The sequence below is a fragment of the Lucilia cuprina genome, chromosome 4 (genome assembly GCF_022045245.1).
Source record: "Lucilia cuprina isolate Lc7/37 chromosome 4, ASM2204524v1, whole genome shotgun sequence".
Classification (NCBI taxonomy): Eukaryota; Metazoa; Arthropoda; class Insecta; order Diptera; family Calliphoridae; genus Lucilia; species Lucilia cuprina.
Window position 1 is genome coordinate 20,045,775 of NC_060952.1, and position 22,099 is coordinate 20,067,873.

Genomic DNA, 22,099 nt, shown 5'->3' on the forward strand with positions numbered 1-22,099 from the left:
AGAGGAGATTGAAGAAGAAAAAAACCAACGAGTAATTGCACTAAATGAGCGAGTGAGTATATAAAGTATTTTTTATTGTTGCTGTTAGGATTTCAGATAACAACAACTTGCTCTCTCTCAGTGAAAGCAAAAATCAAAGTAAAGAAAGAAAATACAAGTTTGGGTCAGGGGTCTTTGTTAGTGGGAAAAAAGGGCCCCGATTTTATACAAACCCCTGTTAGAGAAAATATCGTACAAAAAATGCGAAAAAAAACAAAAATAATAAAAAGGGAAATAAAAAATAAGAAAATTAATAAAACATTGAAAGTAAGAAGTAATAAAATTTTTAATTTATAAAAAAAAATATTAGAAAAATTGTTAGTTTTTTTTAACGATTACACACACGAAAGAAATAAATAGCAACAACCATATAGAATTATTCCCCATAAACAAGAACAAAATAACGTAGAATGAGTACTAGACAGTAGAAACGATTTTAAACGAATCAACGTCGCTTGTTATATATTATTGTAGTTGTTGTTGCTGTTAGTGTAGCTGTTGTGTTGCTGAAAACGAAGGTAGAGAACTAAACTAAACTTTCCATATGGTCTGCTGGTGATGACTGTGGCATTGAGAACTGAAACCTTTGTGTGATCGTACGAAACGGATACAAGCGGCATCCAAATAACAAGCAATAGCAGCAGCAGCAACAACAACAACAACAGCTATAAAAACCATAAAAAACAGAAATTGTAAAATAAACACACACGCATACATACAAAAATACTCTAGCAACAGAAATATTGCAAAAAAAAAATTGTTTAAAAAATAAATAAATAAAAAATTTATTTAAAAAAAATTTACAAATAATTAAAAAAAATAAATAAAACTTTTATTTAAAAAATTAGAAAATTTATTTATTAATTCATATTTGTGGCAATTTATGGAAAATTTTACAAAAAAAAAAGTGTTTTAAGAAAACATTATAAATTTTTAACAATTTAATTGAAGTGACAAAATTCAAAAAGAAACAAAATCTAAATAACAAACCCTTAAGTTGTTGAGAGTTTTTCCCCTCTTCCAACTCTACAAGTAAGTAAAAAACAAACAAAATGTATAGAAAATATTTGAAATGTGTTGAAAAAAATAAAATGAAAACCTTATTGCGTCGTAAACTAAAAAACTATAAAAAATACAAATTTTTGTTTTCTTCTTTTTTTTAATCGACTTTTTTTAACAAATAATGTGATGAAATTCTTTTTTATTCTTGTTAAAGAAATTTCAAAAAAATTGCCATTAAATGCAAATGTAAATAACAAGCTTAGACTTGATCCATAAGGATTATGAGATTCGAAAATATGTAAAAGAAAATATTAGAAGTGTAATTTAAATTAAAATATAAAAATTTGTCGAAACTTCTTTATTATAAAAAAATAAATCCAAGAAAACTTATTTTACGAGGACTTGGGTCAATTATAAACTGAACTCTATAGAGTCTGACATTATTCGTACCTCATGTTTTATAATGTTTATACTAATATTGTTTACCTAATATTTTTTTCAGAATACTTGTTCTTGTTAAGATTTAGTTGTTTTTTGAGACAATTTTGTTTGTAATATTTTTTTCTTTATTTTTCAAATTTTGTTAATTGATTTCAAGAAGTTGTTAGGATTAGAAAATAGTTCTTGAATTAGTTCTTTTTAAGACAATTTTGTTTGTAATATTTTTTCTGATTTCAAGAAGTCGTTATTAAAATATGTGAATATATAATTAGTACCAGATAACTCGATGCCTTGAAAAGGCTGTACAACCATAAACAATGTTTAACGTCGGATACTTGAAGAATAAAATTCTACATAAAATACAGTACTTCGCTAAATTCTAAGAATACGACTTGAATATAAATTTTAATCTAAAATGTTGTTGATATAATAAAATAATATTATTTTATTGTTAAAACAATGTCGAAGGATTTTAAATATATGACAGCTAGAGTCTTCATTTACATCTACGAACGACCGTGCTCGACGTCTATAGCTTTCATTTACGCATTTGATAGCAAAACTTGTAGGTGAAACTGTCCCATAATAATGAAAGATTCCATATAACGACCATTAAATATTAGCCATTTTAAGAAAGTTAAACGATTTTATCAAAAAGCTAAAGAATAGTCACTGAACTTACGTGACTTGTTCTAAAAAAGACATAAAACTTTTTGAGAATTGCATAAACGGGAAAATTTTTGTGGACCTCATTAAAAACTAAAATAAAAAAAAAACTTTGACCTTTGATGTAACTATTAATTAATGTCGACTCTGTTTTGAATTTTATTGAAAATAAATAAATTATTTTACAATATTTTATATGACATTTAAGGTCAAATATGAACAATAAATTATTTTCATTTCAATTGGAAGTATTGAAACAAAATAGTTTTTTTTAGGAAGTTATACGATTCTACGAAAAAAAACTAAAGAATAGTCACTAAACGTCATCAAACTTTTTGAGGATTAAATAAAAAAGGAAAAACAATTATTTTTTCTGATTGAATATTACTGAAAATAAATAAATAACTTAAAAATATTTTATATAACTTTTAGGTTCAAATATGAACCGTTTAGTATACAGGGAAATACAAAATCTTAAACTTTTGTTTGTATGAATTATTTTAGTTGGAAGTATTGAAACAAAATTGTTTTTGAGTTGTTATTGTAAAGTAGATCGGATCCAAATGCTGGTTTTATTAATTTTTTTATCTTACCTATATAAAAAAATTTCATCTTATTTTTTTTTTCTAATTTCAAACTTTACCAGCTTTCAAATCCAGAGGAAACAACATTTGCTCTTGAATTTTTGCAGATTTATAAATATCGTCAATATAAAGACATCAAGATCAATATTTTTGAAGATTTCATTATAGATAAGTGCTATTAAATATAGTCTCTCGGATTGAAAAATTGTTTTAGTTCCCCAACATACATTCCTCAATTGAAAAGTAATAAGATAAAAAAAGAAGTAGTAAATTCTTCATTAGCATTTTAACTCATTACTTTAACACGGTCATTGGAGAAAAGTTTTTCTACGCTCACTTACAAATAGAAAGTTCGAAAAGTACATGCAATTTCTCTTAAAAAGAAGTTGTTGAGTAAGTTGTTTTGTTTTTAATAATAAAAAAGAGCCATTGAGAATACGAACCAACGACTTTGGTTTGTTAGTTAAATGTTTTAATCGCTTACAAGTAATTAGAAAAATCAGTCAATGTAAATCTTATGAAAAAAAACGTATACAACTTCTAAATTTTTACCATGAAGCCGATATGTGTTTATATAACACATTATTAAAAAGAAGTTATTAAAGTACTTTTATGTAATCAGAGCAATATATAGTAATTATTGAAAAGTATGTTAATAGGTAAGTGATTACAATTACAAGGTTATAGTAAGTTTTTATAACAGTTCTTACATAACAAAGTCAAAGTAATGCAGACAATATGCAGAAATCTTTTCAAAGTAAAATAAATAATGAACATATTGCCAAAACACATGTTTAAATAATCGCAACAAAAAAGCATTTTAGCAATTTTTTTTACAAACAATAATATTTCAAATAAATCATAGACAAAAAAAAATTGTTGCCAAAAATTGTCAAAAGATAAATATTAATAATATAATGAAATAAAAATATGAGAAAAATAAATTCATTTTAATTTCACAAAGTACAAATTTAATAATATTAATAATTATTACAATTTGCAATATAAAACAACAAATCAAGAAAAAAAGCTTAATAATTTTTTTTGCTCTTTGCATGAGCAAATAAACATAAAAATGTTTACATTTTTTTGCTGTTAAAATTATACTAAAAGAATTTTTATTATTTATTTGTAAAAAAAATAAACATTTGCAAATACTAATAAACAAAGTGCAAAAATACTGAAAATTTTCTTCCACCCAAAAACAGTGAAAGAAAAACGAAGCACCAAAAAAGCAGAAACAGAAAAGCAAAAACAGCAGTTTAAAGAAGAAAAATATAAAAGGAAAAGACAATAAACAAAATGTTTAAAATTTTATTTTATAAATAAAATAAATAAATAAAGTACACATCCGGTAGCAACGACGAGAAGGGCTACTAATGAAAAATGCTGCAAAATAAAATTATAAAACTGGATACAAAGTTGCATTCGTTGCATGTCTACTGCAGCTGCTGCTTTAATAGCAAATACAATAAATTAAAAAAAGAAGTTTAATTAAAAAGTTTATTAAATTAAACAAACAAAATAGCGTAAAATAAAAATATATTGCTGGTTTTATACAACCATTTTTTATAATTTTTTTTATTGCCGTCGGGAATTTGGCCTGAAATTAGCTTTTGTGAATTTGCAAATTTAGCTGGTTTTAAATTTTAATCATTTTTAATAGAGAATTTTATAAAAATTAAAAAAAAATCTTGAACTGATCAAAACATCAACAAAGTATTCATTTACTACAAGATTGTAATAACTCAAAAAATATCTCTACAATTTTCTTGTAGAGAAATTATTAAGTAAAGAAATTGGAGCTTATCATTGACACAAAAGTGTTTATAATTTTTCAATAACATTCGTTGTAAAAGTATGAACGGATAGTTGTCAAATTAAAAAATTAATTAATATTACATGACGTCAAATCATAAACGCAGATTCGGTCTATGATTAATTGGGAAAATTTTACAATTTGTTTATAATATTATTTATATGGAGGGTATGTTTTTTTGGGGTGAGAACTATGTGTTATCACCGTGACAACGCTATGTTGTCAAACAGAACGTTGCGTTATCAACATGACACCCAGCCAAGCTGGCATTTGAACCTGAATGTAAGAATGAGTGGCATGTCACTATGTCTAGTGTCATAATATCCATGGACGTTATGACATACTAAAAAGTGTCATAGTTTCCATGGACGTTATAATATTCATTGTCATTGTGACACTTTAAAAACAGAAATGAATTTTTGAGAGTTTTAAATAGCAAGCTTTTCGATGGAATTACTTTTATTAGAATTATTCAAGATTTAGATCGTAAGAAATGTATAATTGGAAGTAGGAAATGTATAATTGGCCATGGCTGACCGTATGACACTCTACACCTCTCAATGGATTAGAAACTATTATTTTTTTTAATAATTCCTTATCTCTAAAACTACTGAAGATATCGTGATGAAATTTTAGGTAATCACAGTTGAGGTGATTGTAACTTATAGATGATTGTTTGCGGATCGCCTCCTTGGGTATCGTATTTTTTAAATCACCACAAATCCATTTATCATCCAGAATGGGCCGAATAATCTAAAAACGAAAGGCACCGATCCCCATATTCGCATCAAATTCCAAATTCACCCTACAGCTCTAAAGCAAATTATTTATGATTCATATTATCCTTGTGATAAGCACGGCAAGGAATTCAATGCAAATGCATATTTGTAGTCAGTAACTCAAAATAACAGTTGGTGCATATTTTTCCATATTTTGTTATAAATGCATAAATTGCATATTTTGTTTTAAATTGCATATGTTTTGCATATTTCCAACATTTTTATAGAATATTTTGCATATTATTTTAACAAATTGCTTTGTTTTCTCTTTATTTCATATTTTTACAACAAATTTGGTATTTAACAATTTTTAAAACCACAATAGTGCGGAAGGTATTTTGAGTTGAGTGCTGCTAATTGTAGCGTCCACAATATTGGTCCTTAAAGTATCGTTTCAGTATAAATTTCTGAGTCTGTCCATCTGTATGTCCATATAAAAAGATAACTTGATGAAATTTTGTTCTTTTTCCACATATTCAGTGCATATTTTTAATTTTTTAGTGCATGGAAATCCTTGCCCTGGTGATATGTTTCCTAAGTTATTAAAAAAATGTTAACATCATAAATACAACTTACAACAAGATATCTATATTGATGACAACCAACTTTTTATTTATTAAAGTTTTTAACTTTTTATCTACCGAAACCGAAACAAAGAACTAGCTTGTAATATTTAATTATAAAAATTTTGTTTTTACGTAAGAATGAGTGGCATGTCACTATGTCTAGTGTCATAATATCCATGGACGTTATGACATACTAAAAAGTGTCATAGTTTCCATGGACGTTATGACAATTCTTAAAAGTGTCATAATATTCATTGTCATTGTGACACTTTAAAAACAGAAATGAATTTTTGAGAGTTTTAAATAGCAAGCTTTTCGATGGAATTACTTTTATTAGAATTATTCAAGATTTAGATCGTAAGAAATGTATAATTGGAAGTAGGAAATGTATAATTGGCCATGGCTGACCGTATGACACTCTACACCTCTCAATGGATTAGAAACTATTATTTTTTTTAATAATTCCTTATCTCTAAAACTACTGAAGATATCGTGATGAAATTTTAGGTAATCACAGTTGAGGTGATTGTAACTTATAGATGATTGTTTGCGGATCGCCTCCTTGGGTATCGTATTTTTTAAATCACCACAAATCCATTTATCATCCAGAATGGGCCGAATAATCTAAAAACGAAAGGCACCGATCCCCATATTCGCATCAAATTCCAAATTCACCCTACAGCTCTAAAGCAAATTATTTATGATTCATATTATCCTTGTGATAAGCACGGCAAGGAATTCAATGCAAATGCATATTTGTAGTCAGTAACTCAAAATAACAGTTGGTGCATATTTTTCCATATTTTGTTATAAATGCATAAATTGCATATTTTGTTTTAAATTGCATATGTTTTGCATATTTCCAACATTTTTATAGAATATTTTGCATATTATTTTAACAAATTGCTTTGTTTTCTCTTTATTTCATATTTTTACAACAAATTTGGTATTTAACAATTTTTAAAACCACAATAGTGCGGAAGGTATTTTGAGTTGAGTGCTGCTAATTGTAGCGTCCACAATATTGGTCCTTAAAGTATCGTTTCAGTATAAATTTCTGAGTCTGTCCATCTGTATGTCCATATAAAAAGATAACTTGATGAAATTTTGTTCTTTTTCCACATATTCAGTGCATATTTTTAATTTTTTAGTGCATGGAAATCCTTGCCCTGGTGATATGTTTCCTAAGTTATTAAAAAAATGTTAACATCATAAATACAACTTACAACAAGATCTCTATATTGATGACAATCAACTTTTTATTTATTAAAGTTTTTAACTTTTTATCTACCGAAACCGAAACAAACAGCTAGCTTGTAATATTTAATTATAAAAATTTTGTTTTTACGTAATATGTACATAAATATATATACCTCCCATACAAGATTACGTGTTGTGTTTTTTAAATAGTTAATTAATAGTTTTTCAGTTGATATAGAAAAAAACTTAAACCTTATAGAAAATGTAAACTTATATAGAAAAATAATAATAATAATAATAATAATAATAATAATAATATTTTTTATAAAATCAAAAATGATACATTGACTGCATTGTATAAAAATATGATTGATATGACTGTAATGTTAGTAAAATGTCTTACTGACAAGTAAGTAATAAAATATATTGCCAAGTATTGTAATAAGGGCATAAAAATCAATATATTGAACAACAAAAAAATATGTTCTCAAAATAATAATTATGACCTTTTTCCATATTCTCCCCCATATCAATTCAAGGCTTCAAGTCTTAAACAAATCTATAGTTTATTTGGAAATTTTCCAATTAGAATTTAGCGGCTTTTGATATTTGTAACAATTGATATAAATTGTATATTTGGCTCTTACTATTATATTATTTTTTTTCTAACAATAATTAATATACATTCATGCATATAACAGGAGAGGAGATCATGTTCTATTTTGTTTGATATACATATTTATTTCTTAAGTTGTATAATTTAAAAATGTCTAAATAACTATATTCTACATAATACTACAGTATTGTATATTATATATACTACCATATGTGCAAGTATAAAATTTATAGTATTATATTGTAGAAAGCTTAATGATATTTAATCTCGATAATAGAATGCTTCGTTAATTCATGATGACGCTATTCCGCAAATAAATGTTTGCAAATAAAAGTTGAAAAAAAAAAAATTACAAACAATAAAATAAAAAAAAAAAATAAATACAAATTACAATTATTTGGTTTTAAATACGAAAATATAATGTACATACCTAAGTACAAAATACTTATTTAAAATTACATTACGTAAATGTAAAGAAATATAATAAAGATAATATGTGAAATCGTGTTGAAAATGTCAAGTTATAATCTTCTATTACACTTCGAAATTGGGTGAGTTATTTTTTGCATTTATAATCGAATAGAGTTAAAGGCAAAATTATTGATTTAAAAAAGGTTTTCACATCTTCATCAGACGTATTTAAAAGACAGCAAAACATGTATATGTACTAAAGCCTACTGCCAAAGTTTGTGGATAGTTTTCGCTGGGTCCTATATTTGGCCAATATTTTCCATTATAAATTTGTCAAAAGGTATTCCAAAATCTAAGCAAAAGTTTATCTAAAAATTTCATTTTGCTTCTTATCTTGGCCTTCAATTCTTTTATCAGCCAATGCCCATTGACGACCCATCCAAATCTGTTGTTTTTATACCCTTCCCCTTCGTGAGAAGATAATATATTCAGGATCCGTACAGATAGTGAAGTCGATAACGCTTTGTCCGTCTGTCTGTTTAAATTAGTTTTCTGAAGACCCTAGAAATCATCAGGATCGAAATCTTCTATAATTCTGTTAGTCATGCTTTCGAGAAGTTTCCTATTAAAGTCAGCAAAATTGGTTAATAAATGAGTGAGATATAAGCAAAAATCTGAAACTACCTCTACAAACTACGATATAATGATAATGCAGTTTTAGACATACGCTATAGACAATTTACTACAAATTCCATTCAAAAAAATCATTTATTTTATTGATAAAGAGAACTCATTACCAAGTAATGTATGAAATAACTACATATGCTACAATACTCATTACCAAAATCTGAAAATATTTTACTGGGATGTACTAATGCCTACTTCAAAAGTTTAATGATAGTTTTCGCTGGGTCCTTTATTTTGCCAATATCTTTCATTATAATTTTCTAAGCTATCAAAAATTTATCTAAAAATTTAATTTTGCTTTTGATCTTGGCCTTTAATTCTTTTATCAATCAATGTCCATTGATGTTTTTTATACCATTCCCCTTCGTGAGAAGATAATATATTCAGGATCCGTACAGATAGTGAAGTCGTTTTCGACTTCACTATCTGTACGTCTGTCTGTTTAAATTAGTTTTCTGAAACCCTAGAAATCATCAGGATCCAAATCTTCAATAATTCTGTTAGTCATGCTTTCGAGAAGTTTCCTATTAAAGTCAGCAAAATCGGTTAATAAATGAGTGAGATATAAGCAAAAATCTGAAACTACCTTTACAAACTACGATATAATGATAATGCAGTGTATTTGTTAGTGGATAGGTAAAACAGTTCACATTTTTTCTGCTTAATATTAATTTCTATATTTCTTAGTTATAGTTTAAGTCCGAACTAAAGGAGATTAAAAGGCTGAAATTTCTAGAAATATTTTCTGATGATGAGGTATATACAAGTGATACCATACAATCGAACTTTTAGGGAAAATGTGATTTTTTTGTGAAAAATCGAATATTTTAATAAAAATTGTTTTTTTAGAAAAATCATATTTATGAAAAAATAAATTTTTGTTATTTTTAAAGCAAACCTGTATTTTTGGTAAAAATTGTATTTTTAGTATTTTTAGGGAAACAATTTTTTTTAAATCTTGGTTTTATATGGTCTGATTATTATAAAATTTGGAAGAGTGTTAATTTTATATAAAAGTTAGTTTTGCTGAATTTCACCGCGAAACTAGTGATTATAAGTCAATTTTCTGCAGTCTGCAGTCATCGTGCAAGAGCTCTAATCGATACTAATGATTCCTATAGCTTTGTGCTATAGGAATCATTTGTTTGGGGGCTAGGGTCAAAAAAGGGTCTATTGAAAAGGCAGTGTCAATTACGCTTAAATAAGTATTAGTTGTGCATATTTTTGGAGAGAACAAATCAGAAGGTATAGGGGCTAGATAAAATAATGGATCGATTTCAAACATTTTCAATAGGTTGAAGATATGTTGAAATTTGCAGTCTATACCTTGTACACAAGATTCACATGGCCAGCCAATGATAAGGAAATGGAAAGTCAAAATTTAAGAATTTTACACACTAACCTATATACTATTTTATGCATTACTAAACTACTGAGCAAAAGTTTCTAAATTTTGTGGTATATAATCAAATTAAAACATTATTTCGACTCATTTTATAAACCTAGTTTTTAAAAGAAACACAAAACGTTGTAGGAAAGAATTTACTATTAAAGTTTACTAAATGAATTGATTTAATTATAATACTCATTCATCATACTTCTTCACTCAGAACATATAAATATATAGTATATATGACCACAGCAACAATAACAAGAAGCATATGTTAAGTGATTTGTGGCATAAAATCGAAAGAAGAAGAAGGAGAAAAAGCTGACGACACAAGTTCTATCTATGGCAACCGCAACATCTGAACACACGTAGTAAGACTATTTTTAAATAGAATAAATAGAAAAAAAATACTAGTTACATGACCAAAGTGCAGTCGACCAAGCCAATGAGAAAATAAATTTAATTGACATTAAAATAATAATAATAGCAAAAAGAACTTAAACAACAACTAATAAAAACACTCATTTATGAAACATTTTGTATGCGAGTAAAAAACATCGTTAACAACAGAACAGAAATAATAATGAAATAAGAAAAAAATATGTATATGACATGATGAAATGAAATAAAATTAGTTTTTGTTGACGTTCAACGACAAACGATGCATTCATTCATTGAAATTACATTTGCAATTTCATACATTCATACGTCCATACATATAGCAAGTACTATTTACACTATTTATTCTATTTAAACAAAAAAAAAATAGGAGCAAAAAAAGCAAAACTAAAAATAATGATGAACTATTAATTAAATTCAAATTTAAAATACAATTAAATACATCTGTTGTACATTCAAACATGCATATGTATGTATGGTTGTATGTTTTCAGTAGAATGATGTGTTGTGTATATATAAAAATTCCCAATTGGGAACTGAGTGCAAAAGCTTAGTTAGTATAAGTTCAGATTTGAGTTGATCAACATCGATTTAATGACAATTTACAGAAATGTTAATTTCTATTCATAATTAGGTCTTAAAAATACGCTAGGGTCACTTGTGCAACGATCAGGAAAAATTCCTATTTTATGTCCAACTTTGACCCCCATCTATGTTCGGCAGTTTTTGACCAATAAAGCTGAACATTAGTTTCTGTCCTACTATCCAATATATACTAACAAGATAGGACACGATTCCTTCTTACTATTTCAGTCAATTTTCCCCAAAATGTTTATTCGAGCAAAATTTTTTCAGGATTCTAGCTTTAATAGTTTCCCAGATATTCGAATTTTTGTATTTTATTCATATGGGAGGAGGTGTGCCTCCAAATGCAACAAACGTTAATATGGATATCCAACAAAAATTTTTAGTTTATAGGATATGGGAGGAGCCACACTTCTTATTCTTGGTCCTGTCAATATGCTACAAACGGATATCCATATAATATTTCAAGTTTATCGTTCTAAAAATGTCCGGGATATACTGTGAATAAAATATATCTGTTGTATTCATTGGAGAAGTCTCAAGACCCTATTACAATTCCTGCGATTTTTTCATCAAACGTTGCACAGATGTCAAAGCTCTTCTTGCAAAGTTTGAGGATTCTTTTAGATTGAACAGTTTTCCAGAAATATGAGAATTCGATTATTTAATTCTATTGGCAGGTGCCACGCCCCCTATTGTCAATGTTCATCTTGAGGAATTTGAGAATTCTAGCTCTAATAGTTTTCAGGATATACCTAAGCATTTTTTGTATTTAATAAAAATTCCACGCCCCCGATTACTAGTCCGGCCATTTTCCGAAAATATTCACACAGATATCAGAGTCGTTTCTGAAAAATGTTAAGATTTTAGATTAAAGAGTTTTTCAGAGATATGCGAATTTGTTTATTTAATTCTAATGGAACATGCCGCACCCCTTTTTCTATCCCGAATTTGCGAATTTGTTTATTTAATTCTAAAGAAATATGCAACGCCCCCTATTTCTATCCCGCCCATTCTTCGTCTTAAATAATCAAAAGGTAAAGAGGCTTTGAAAATATATTAGAGTACATTAGGTTTTATATTGATATACGCCCACTGTACCTAGAAAGGCTACGCCCATATTAGCTACATTAGTCATTTGTCATTATGTGTTCATATGTCAATGCTTCATTATTTCAACAAGATCCCATATAACCGGTTCATATTATTCTTATATAATCTTCTAATAATACATATAAGCCCTATATTGATAATACTAATAACAGATGTAGGGTATTACATGTTTCTGACATGACATATAATATTTACTTAGATTTTTTTAATGAGAAAACTAATTTTATTGCTAAATTAATAAAAACCATTTACGAAGAATATTATTTTATTATACATACAAATAAATTTAAATTAATGAAATATGAAACATATTTGTCATATTTATGAATAAAACTGTCATTTCATAAAATTCTTTTCATCAAATGTTGTTGCATTCCTTCTGTTTTGTAGCTACTGATTTAATTATAAACAAAAAAATATTTCTAAATAAATTATTAGTATGTGTTTGTATGTATGTAAGTATGTACTGCAAATATGTACGTAAGAAAATTATTGATTTTTTTTTTGTTATTCTAAACAAAACACACAACAACAAAGTTTTCTTCGAAGACTTATCGTCACCTACAACAATCTTTTCAAATTCAATTAGAAAAAAAACACTCGCAAACACACACACATACACTCTTAATTCAAAATTGACTTACTCGCGCTCATAAGTCATCAATAAATAGCAACGATGACAGAGTCGTCAATTAGTACTTTTTTATTATTGAATCACGAAAATTATTGGAAAAAAGTGACATTTTTAAAAGCATCTCTTTTTGTGAGACAAAAATTTTATTTCTTTAATTATTTAATTAAAAAATAATTATATAAATTTGATTTGATATCAATAAAAATCAAATCGTTCTATAACCGTTCCTCCCATTTATGGCCCCTTCAGAAATAATAGAAAGTTATATATGAACGAAATTCTTTTTAAAGAATTCCATAAGGATCTGTCTATAACTGATCCTTCCGCTCATATAAGGTCCCCTTCATAAAATAACTTTAAAGATTATTGCCGTCTTCAAAAAATACTTTTTCGGCCACAAAATTCAACATAAAAAAGTTTTATAAGTTCATGGCAAATTTTTCGAGAATCGCTCTATAAGTAACGCCATCTATAAGGTCCTCTTAAGAAAATGGTTAAAAAATACATTCTGTGAAGCGTATTGCATGACAATCGGTCCTCCCATGACTTTTATCCTTTCAAACCGGCTTACAAATACTTCTACTGCGACGAAATTCAATATAAAGAAGTTTTATAAGAATCCCTATCCGCATAAAGATTCCCTTCATAAATTGAACCATTCTTGTCTTAACGAAGTACTTCGATAAGAATAACATTTATCACCACTTCAAAAATGACACTAAAGGAATTCGTTTACCTTCTGTATAAGTGATGACTTCCAATGATGCGTAAAGAATCAAATTTTGTTTAAAATTGTAGGTATATTTATACCCTACATCACACTACATATTGGGTTTGTGCTGATGTTTGTAACGCACAATAATATTTGTCCTATACCCACTCAGAATCATTTTCTGAGTCGATTTAGCTATGTCCATCCGTCTGTCTGTCCATGTAAACATTGTAATCAAACTACAGTTCGCAATTTTGAAGATAATTCAATGAAATTTGGCAAATGATCTTGTATTGTCCCAAGGACAAATAACCTATTGAAAATGGTTAAGATCGGTCCATTATTTCACCTAGCCCCCATACAACTGAATCCTCGAATAGCGCTTATAAACCTTTTAATCAAATTACAGGTCGCAATTTTGGAGAAAATTCAATGAAATTTGGCAAATGATCTTGTATTATCCCAGAACGAAGCCTATTGAAAATGGTTAAGATATCACGCCCCCATACAATTGAACACCCGAATAGGGCTTGTAAACTTTTAAATTATGTTTAATATACTGGTATCTCGACAAAAAGCTGTAAAACCAAGTTCTATACTAGCATTGATGATCCTCTAGCCATTTAACGACCCTTGCCCCTATAAAAAGCCCCCTTTAAATTTTAACTGAAATATCCATGGTTTTATAAAACAATAAATGACATAAGTATATCTGAGGCAAGGTACAGTTCAACTTATATAATTTATTATGAGAACTAAATCACTAATTCGTACACAGGTGTAGGTTATTATATGGTCGGCCTCGCCCGACTACAACTTATTACTTGTTTTTGTACTGAAATTTTATTTTGGAGTTGAATGATAAATCTGTGTAATTTATTTATTAAATTAAGTCCAACTGGCTGCATCTATAATAATTCAAATTCACTTCCTAATACCTTCCAAAAAAGAACATAAAAATTAGGTACTTATTGAGAATGATGTAGTATATGTAGTGCATTTGGCCTGTGTCAATATAGTAACGAAATTTCGACATAAACGAATTCATTTACGCTAAAAGGAAGTTTGTTTTAACCGATATAAATAGTTTTTAAAAAGCTTTACTTTGAGATGTATATGTGCCAAATATCATGAAAATATCTTATAAATTAAACACTGTACCTAGAGCACAATCTTTACAGTTAGACGGACGGACATGGCGTAATCGGAAAATGATCTTAGTAAATATGTAAGTACTTTAAACAATATGCATTTAGGTGCCTTACAAATATCAGCACAAACGCCATAACAAACTTCCCACCCTATTATGGTGTAGGGTATAAAATACATATGTATTTGTACAAATGCCTTATTTGATGATAGATTACCTACAGACAATTTTAAAGTCCAAATCTAATAAGAATTTAAAAAGAACAGCATTGTCACGTTTTTTAAAACCCACAAAACCTGTACGTTTTTTTTTAACAAATAATCACCAAAAAGTTGAAATAAAAACTGTATGAATTTTTGGATATATTTTTATACACTTGTTATTAAATTCAAATAAAACCTATTTCAGTAAAGTAGGTATAAAAAATACTTAAGAAAAAAATCGCAGTAAAAATTCTCTTTGTATTCAAAATACACACCGAAAATCCCCTGATATATTTTTCTGTCACTACTTTGTTGTAAAACAGCTTTAAAAAAAAGAAATTAAAGCAACAACAACTACCAAATATGAACAACAAAAACTATATACAAAAAAAATAATAATAATATAAATAATAATAGCAACAAACGTCAGAGAGAATTTAAATTGAAAAAAAGGGAAAAAAGAAAAGAATGAAAATAAAAATAAAAACATGCAAAAATACACAAACATTTGTTGTGATGTACAAAAATGCCAAGAGTATGATGATGTTTCAACAGAGAGGAGTGTTAAAAGGGTAGAGGTGTGTTGAGTGTCATTATTAACGAGTATATTTTAAATAAACAAACATACAAACAAACACACTCACTCATACTAATACAATATATAAAAAATATATTTCAAGTTCAAGGTTAAGATACTAGTTATAGATACAAACTCGCTGCATTTACAAAATTTCTCTCTGTTGTTGTTCCAGTCAGCAAAAAAAAAATAAATAACAAAAATAAAAAGATATTAAATGAGAGCGAAAAAAAAGTAACGAATTGACTAGTAAACACGTTGAAAACTTTTTCGACAACAACCCAAAGTAACGAGTATTTTACACAACAAAGCTCGCTCTCTCTCTTTTCTCTGTTTTCTTCTGTGTTTGCTTTTGTTTAATACCAGTGTATTAGTTCAAAAGTAATAATTTTTTTGTTGTCCATATTTTTTTTGGTTTTTAGTATCTGAGAGATACAAAAGTATCTTAATGTGTAACAATAAAAAACAACAGCAATGAGCAAAAAAACAAAAAACACACCACAACGTCGTAGTAATTTGCAATTAATGACAAGAAAAAAGTAAAAATTTATAATCGACCATGGCCAGTCCTATGATACCCTACCCTAGTGATTATGTTATATATGTTGATGATTTTTTAATCATAATAAAGTATTATCCCTTAGTTCCGAAATATTTTAACAATTTGTTGACAAAACAATTAAGAGTCTTATATACCCACCATCACAACATCTGAAGAGGACCTAGTAAGGGTTAGGTCCAATTTTCGACTGATCCTTATAAAATTCAGAAGAGAAGTAGGCTGGCTCATACGAAACTTGTTTATGTCGAATTTTATCGCTGTACTCACAGTTTAATGTTAGTAATGAGTATTAAAGTCAATTTCTGAAGAGGATCTTACATGAGGGGTAGGTACGATAAGGGAGCAATCCTTATATGAGATAGAGATCTTTTGTCTCGCACAAAACTTATTAAATGTAGAATTTCACAGCTTTACTCTCATTTTTGAGCCAGTAATGAGCGTTAAAGTCATTTTCTAAAGAGGACTTTATGGACCCATCCTCCTAAAAATGATTTTAGTTTCTATAAAACTTTTTTAAGTCGAATTTTATTGCTATATATGCTTCTGAAGTGGACCGTATATACAAATTTTACGAAAAGATTTAGATTCCTATAAAATATATTCCAGTGGAATTTTATCGCTATAGATGTTTTTTTTTCAGTCAGCATTAATGTCATTTTCTGAAGGTGACTTTATTTGGGGGATAGGGTCAATTATGGTCCTGTCCTTATGCAATTGTACAAAGAGATTTAGCTTCATTTATAAAACATGTTTGTGTAAAGTAATTTTCTAAAGGGGGCCTTATGTGGGGTCTCGGCGAAATCTTGGACTGATATTGCCTGTTTTCAATGCAAGTATTTTGTGCAAATGCTTTCAACATACAGATGGATATTGCAAGATCGTCTTAGAATCAAATAAGGTCACAAAATATATATTAGATGAATATTTCAATGTGTTACAAACGTAATGACAAAAACATTATACCGCCATCTTTTTTGATGGTGAGTATAAAAAGGGGTTTTCTAAAATATGGTTTATATGGTTGCAAGGAGTTAATATGATCATATCGTGATGATATTACCGTTTATAAGTGAATTTTGACCATCAAGACATTTTCTGAAGGGGTCTTTGTATGGGGGCTAATGAGAGTCAAATGAGACTCGACCATTACAAAAATTGACAGTATCAATTAAACTTAAAACTTAATTTTGCTAATTTTTGTAGTGACACAAGAACATTTAACATAACTATCATCTCGAATGAAATATTCGGTGGGTACGGTTGCGTGGGGGCTAGGCGAAAATATGGACCGAATATAGACTTATTTGTATAGATTTTCTTTTAATGTGTATTGACAATTAAGTAATTTTCTAAAAGGTATATACATACACATATATAAGTTCAGTTTTGGACCGATTCTTATTTAACTTGTTAGAGATTATGGTTTAAAAAATGTTTAAAATACATTTCATCACACTTATTTAAGTTATAGATGTGTCGTTTTTGAAGTGAACCACCTGTCTTTCATAGGTCGGTCTACGATGATTGTTTCGATGATCTACAAACGGAATGACAAAATCAATATACCATCGATTAACTTTCTTAATAAAGAGTAAACGTTACATTTATTAAATTTCTTTGTATCAAAAATTTTTTGTTTATGATTTTTTTTAATTAATTATACAATTATTGTGTTACATTTATTTGTTATTGAAAAATGGTGGGAATTTATTTGTATATAAAATGAAAAAAAAAAACGATTAAATGATTGATTTCTGTAAATGAATACATATATAAGTTTGCGTAGGTGGTTTTGTCATTGAATGTTTTTGTTTAATTTAAGTAAAGAAAGAAAGGCTGGGGGAATCAGGAATGACAGGTTTATTTGTTCAAACCGAGTTGCAATGAGAACGTTTTTAACGATAAAATATTTAAAAATTTTGTTTGTATGTATATTTTCTTTTCAATAAAGTTCCAAAGAATATTATCCCATACAAGATTTTTTTTAAATTTATGCATAAGATGAAATCTTTTCAAAGGAGGTTTCATTTGTATATCTAATGAAATTTATAACTAAAGCATAAATGAACTTATTAATGAAATTTTTTATAAAAATATATATTGTAAAATTTAAAATCTTTATAAATAAAACATTAAAATAGGAACAAAAAAAAATCCAATGTTATTGACCTTCTTTAAAATTATTTTTCTCATAAATAATACCTTAAAGCAAAAAAAAATACAATGTAAAATAATATTGAATTATAAATATTTTTGTTTGTTGTATAATTAGAAGATATTTTCTATTAGAGGAATTATGGGAAAAAGCACGTACTTATTTATTAAAATATGTACATAGTTGCAATATATTGAAAATATTTATAAAATTTGCATTAATTTTCAAATGAAAATGTATTTTTATTAATACGAAATTAACTTTGAAAGAAAGGCAATTTTCTTTTTAAGAGCACTTGACCTTATAGCTAGCTATGTATACATTTTTAAAATTTATAATACTATTAATACAACTTTAAGGAAAATTTCTTTTAAATTCCTGGCTGGCAAATCAGTATCGAAGAACCGTTACCCCAAAAAATTGTTTTTTTTTTATTTAAGATTAATACGCATCAAAATTATTTAATTTTTGACACAAATAGTCCATAGGGTGGCATCGTAGTCTGTCAGTATGAAGGTCACGACCTCTGATAAAGGAGCAACAGGGCCCTCAGTTTACTAGATAGATTTCATGTAACATACATCCTCCTTTACGAGACATTTTTCTTGATAAAAGAAAATCATTTTGGTGTATTACAATACCGGGAGGCTAAGGTGTTACCAATACCTCTAATCTGCCAAGACTATTTACTGGTGATGTTCATTTTTCTTGATTCACTCCTCGGACTTTCTTTTAAATGATTTGATATGAAATCAAAGCAGAGAAACATATAATCTGGTGTGTCCAGTTGCCCGCAGGACTATGTTCTGCCTGGTCAATTGGTTGAGGTAGCTTTTTTGCCATTCATGCAGTAGGCTGAAGTTTAAACTTAAATTTGACGGAGTTGCGGTTAAAAGACTGATGCACAGTGTAATCTATATGTCGGTATATGTTCGGTGCTGTTGCCGAATGACCACAGATACCCAGCGAAATGATTTCTTGTCCAGGTATGTTCAGGGAAAACTCTATTTATATAAGATTGTTTTTTCTCTGTGTTCTCGTATAGACTAGTCCTTCTTTTAGTCCATAGACTTTTAAATCTACTGGTTCAAAGACTATTCAATAAGTCGAGTTTAGATTGTAAATTTTATAAATTTATTTTAAAATAAATTTGATATTTAAAAAAAATAAAATTTGGTTTTTTTTAATATTTCAGCTACACAAACACACACAAAATATTTTAAAATTCAAATGTTTTGAAAGAAAATTATAATTTTCAATTAAAAAATGAAATCAATGACGTGGACAAAAACAAGTAGCAGCAGTGAAAATCACAACATTCTAATGCAATTTTACTGTCAACGTCAAAGACAAGGCAACAATGCTAAAAAAACATGGCGAAAGAAGTTAAATTATCAGATCTATCCATGCATCCATCCATATATCCAGCCAGGCATACATTTTACCAGCCAAATTTCAATTGTTTCGCGTGTGTGTGTATTAGTATAGAGAAGAAGAAAAAAAAAGAAAACACTAAAGTTTTATGAGCGAATGTTTTGGGGCAATATAGGTTACGCATATAAGTGAATGATGATGGTGCACAACTCATACCCGGGATGCATTTAATGTCAAAGTACAAATGGCAGCAACAACAACATCAGCATCAATAAATGTAGAAAATGACTTTGACATGCGCAACTGCACTTGAACCTGAAATTTTAATTTCGCCAATGGCTGGGTGGGTGACCGTTTATACACACACACACGCACACACTTAACCAATAACAATAACGGCCCACCACTATATTGAAAGTGAAATTTGTTGGAAATAGAAAGTGCAAGTGTATTAACAACAACAGGAATGTTACAATTTGGTTTGGCAGCTTTGTTTTGGAAATTTAAGTTACACACACAGAAGAAGCAACAAAATCAAGCCCTTAGCAAAGAAAAACTGAGATTAAAAGACAGGGAGTATAATAAATGAATTCACAACAGAGTGAGTGAGTATGTATTATAGAATTATGATTTTTATTTATAAATTTTTTCCAATAATTTAATTTAATTATAGAATTCTATTATAAACACTTCCAAACAAGACACTCACAAACAAACAAAAACACAACATCCTATTATAAAGAGATTAATAGAGAGAGAGAAAGAGAGTTGTTGGTTGATTTATTAAAGCTTTCTGGGAGTTTTGTACGAGTATTATTGTTTCATTATTGTTATTTTTCCAACTTAAAGCTTTCTTTTAGTTTTGTTGCTTCTTCAAACAGTATCCTCTACTCATTTTTAACGTATTATTTGTGGAAATCAATTTCCAATCTCTTTTCCTTTGTATGAGTGATAAAAGTCTGTATATATGTATGTATGTGTGAATAAATGGGTGGGAGAGTAGTTAAACATTCCCTACAATTCCACAAACACACAAAACTTTTATTCAAATCTAAGAAGCAACAAAAACAAAAAAACAACTACAAACACTCATACACAAACACTTACACAAATACACATTCTGGTACTAAAATTATACAAGCTGTAAAAAAAAATTTTTCATTGCCTATCTTTTGGTGTCGAAACTCCAAGTATCCAGAACAAAGCCTTTTGTAGCATCAACACATACAGGTGTTGTGATGCTGTTTTATAAAAATAAATATTAGAAATTTTTTTGTTTTTTTTATTTTAAAATATATATTTTTGTAAATAAAAGTGTTAAATAAAAAAAATACTTGTATACAACTCAAACATTATAAAAAAAAATAAAATTTCAATGTGTTAAATTTGTGAAAAAAATCAACAACCAACAGTTTCCGCATTGTGTTAATAATTAAAAATTAACAAATCTTACAAAGAAAAAAAACAACACAATTTTCTTTATCATTAATAACTTTTCAAGGTCAAATACAAAACTATTTAGTTGATGTGAACGAAAAAATTAAAAGACGTGTTACATACATACTCATTATGAAATTCAAAAAGTGAAAATTATTTAAAAAATTCTTACAATTTTTTTGTATAATCATCCACATTTACAATTTTTTTGTCTTGATTATACAAAAGGAAAAACGTAATACAAATTTTTCATTTACAAGCATCACACTTGTTGCCCCTTTTCCTTTACTCCGGCTGCTGTACGTGTAAGTGAGTGACATATTGCTGTTTGCAAAAAAAAAAAAAAACACGAAAACAAGTTTAAGAAAATATTCTAGCAAATTTTTAATAATATATGCATTTTAAAAATAATAATCTGAAACTTTTTTAAAGAAAATATAAATTTTCAGACTTTTATGGACAGATAAAGATTTTATATTTACTAACACATATGGCCAAGAAAATGTTGAAGTGAATATATCGAGGGACTATATGTAATAGTTACTTGCTCAAATTTTCAAGAAAATATTAAGATTTAAAAGATGAAAAGTCATTTTATTAATTCTTTCTTACTAATTTGAACATGCTGAACTCAAAATCGGTCTAAAAGTTTTCGAGATATTGCCCATTGTGATACTCTTTCGGTTAAAATTATTATATATAGTTCTATCTTTCGAACTAATACATCATATCCTAGTCCGCTAGACCGAAGGTAATGGGTTCGATTTCCACCTATGGCACTTGTTGAGGAGCGCACAATAGGCCCGATAGAGGCCTATATGTGTTTCATTGGAATTGATGTATTTACATAATCCTTTTCGTTTAAATAGCTAACTACCCAGCAAAAACTAGGTAATGACATTTTGTGTAGATTACATAGAAGCACTTCAATAAGATCTGATTGATAATAATTACTTTCTAATGTATTAGTCATCTTGACGGCTTGACGACTACACAGA

At 27.9% G+C, this 22,099-nt stretch overlaps 1 protein-coding gene and 1 long non-coding RNA gene across 2 annotated transcripts in view; one reads left to right on the plus strand and one right to left on the minus strand.

Annotated features, from left to right (window-relative positions):
- The window catches only part of LOC111684256 (palmitoyltransferase ZDHHC16), a 177,265-nt gene that overhangs the window by 116,018 nt on the left and 39,148 nt on the right, over window positions 1–22,099 (minus strand). The gene's annotated exons all lie outside the window — the stretch shown is intronic.
- LOC124419703 lies at window positions 903–20,202 on the plus strand. The gene is made up of 2 exons (XR_006940765.1): window positions 903–1,071; window positions 19,486–20,202. It is a non-coding gene; the product is annotated as an uncharacterized LOC124419703 (long non-coding RNA).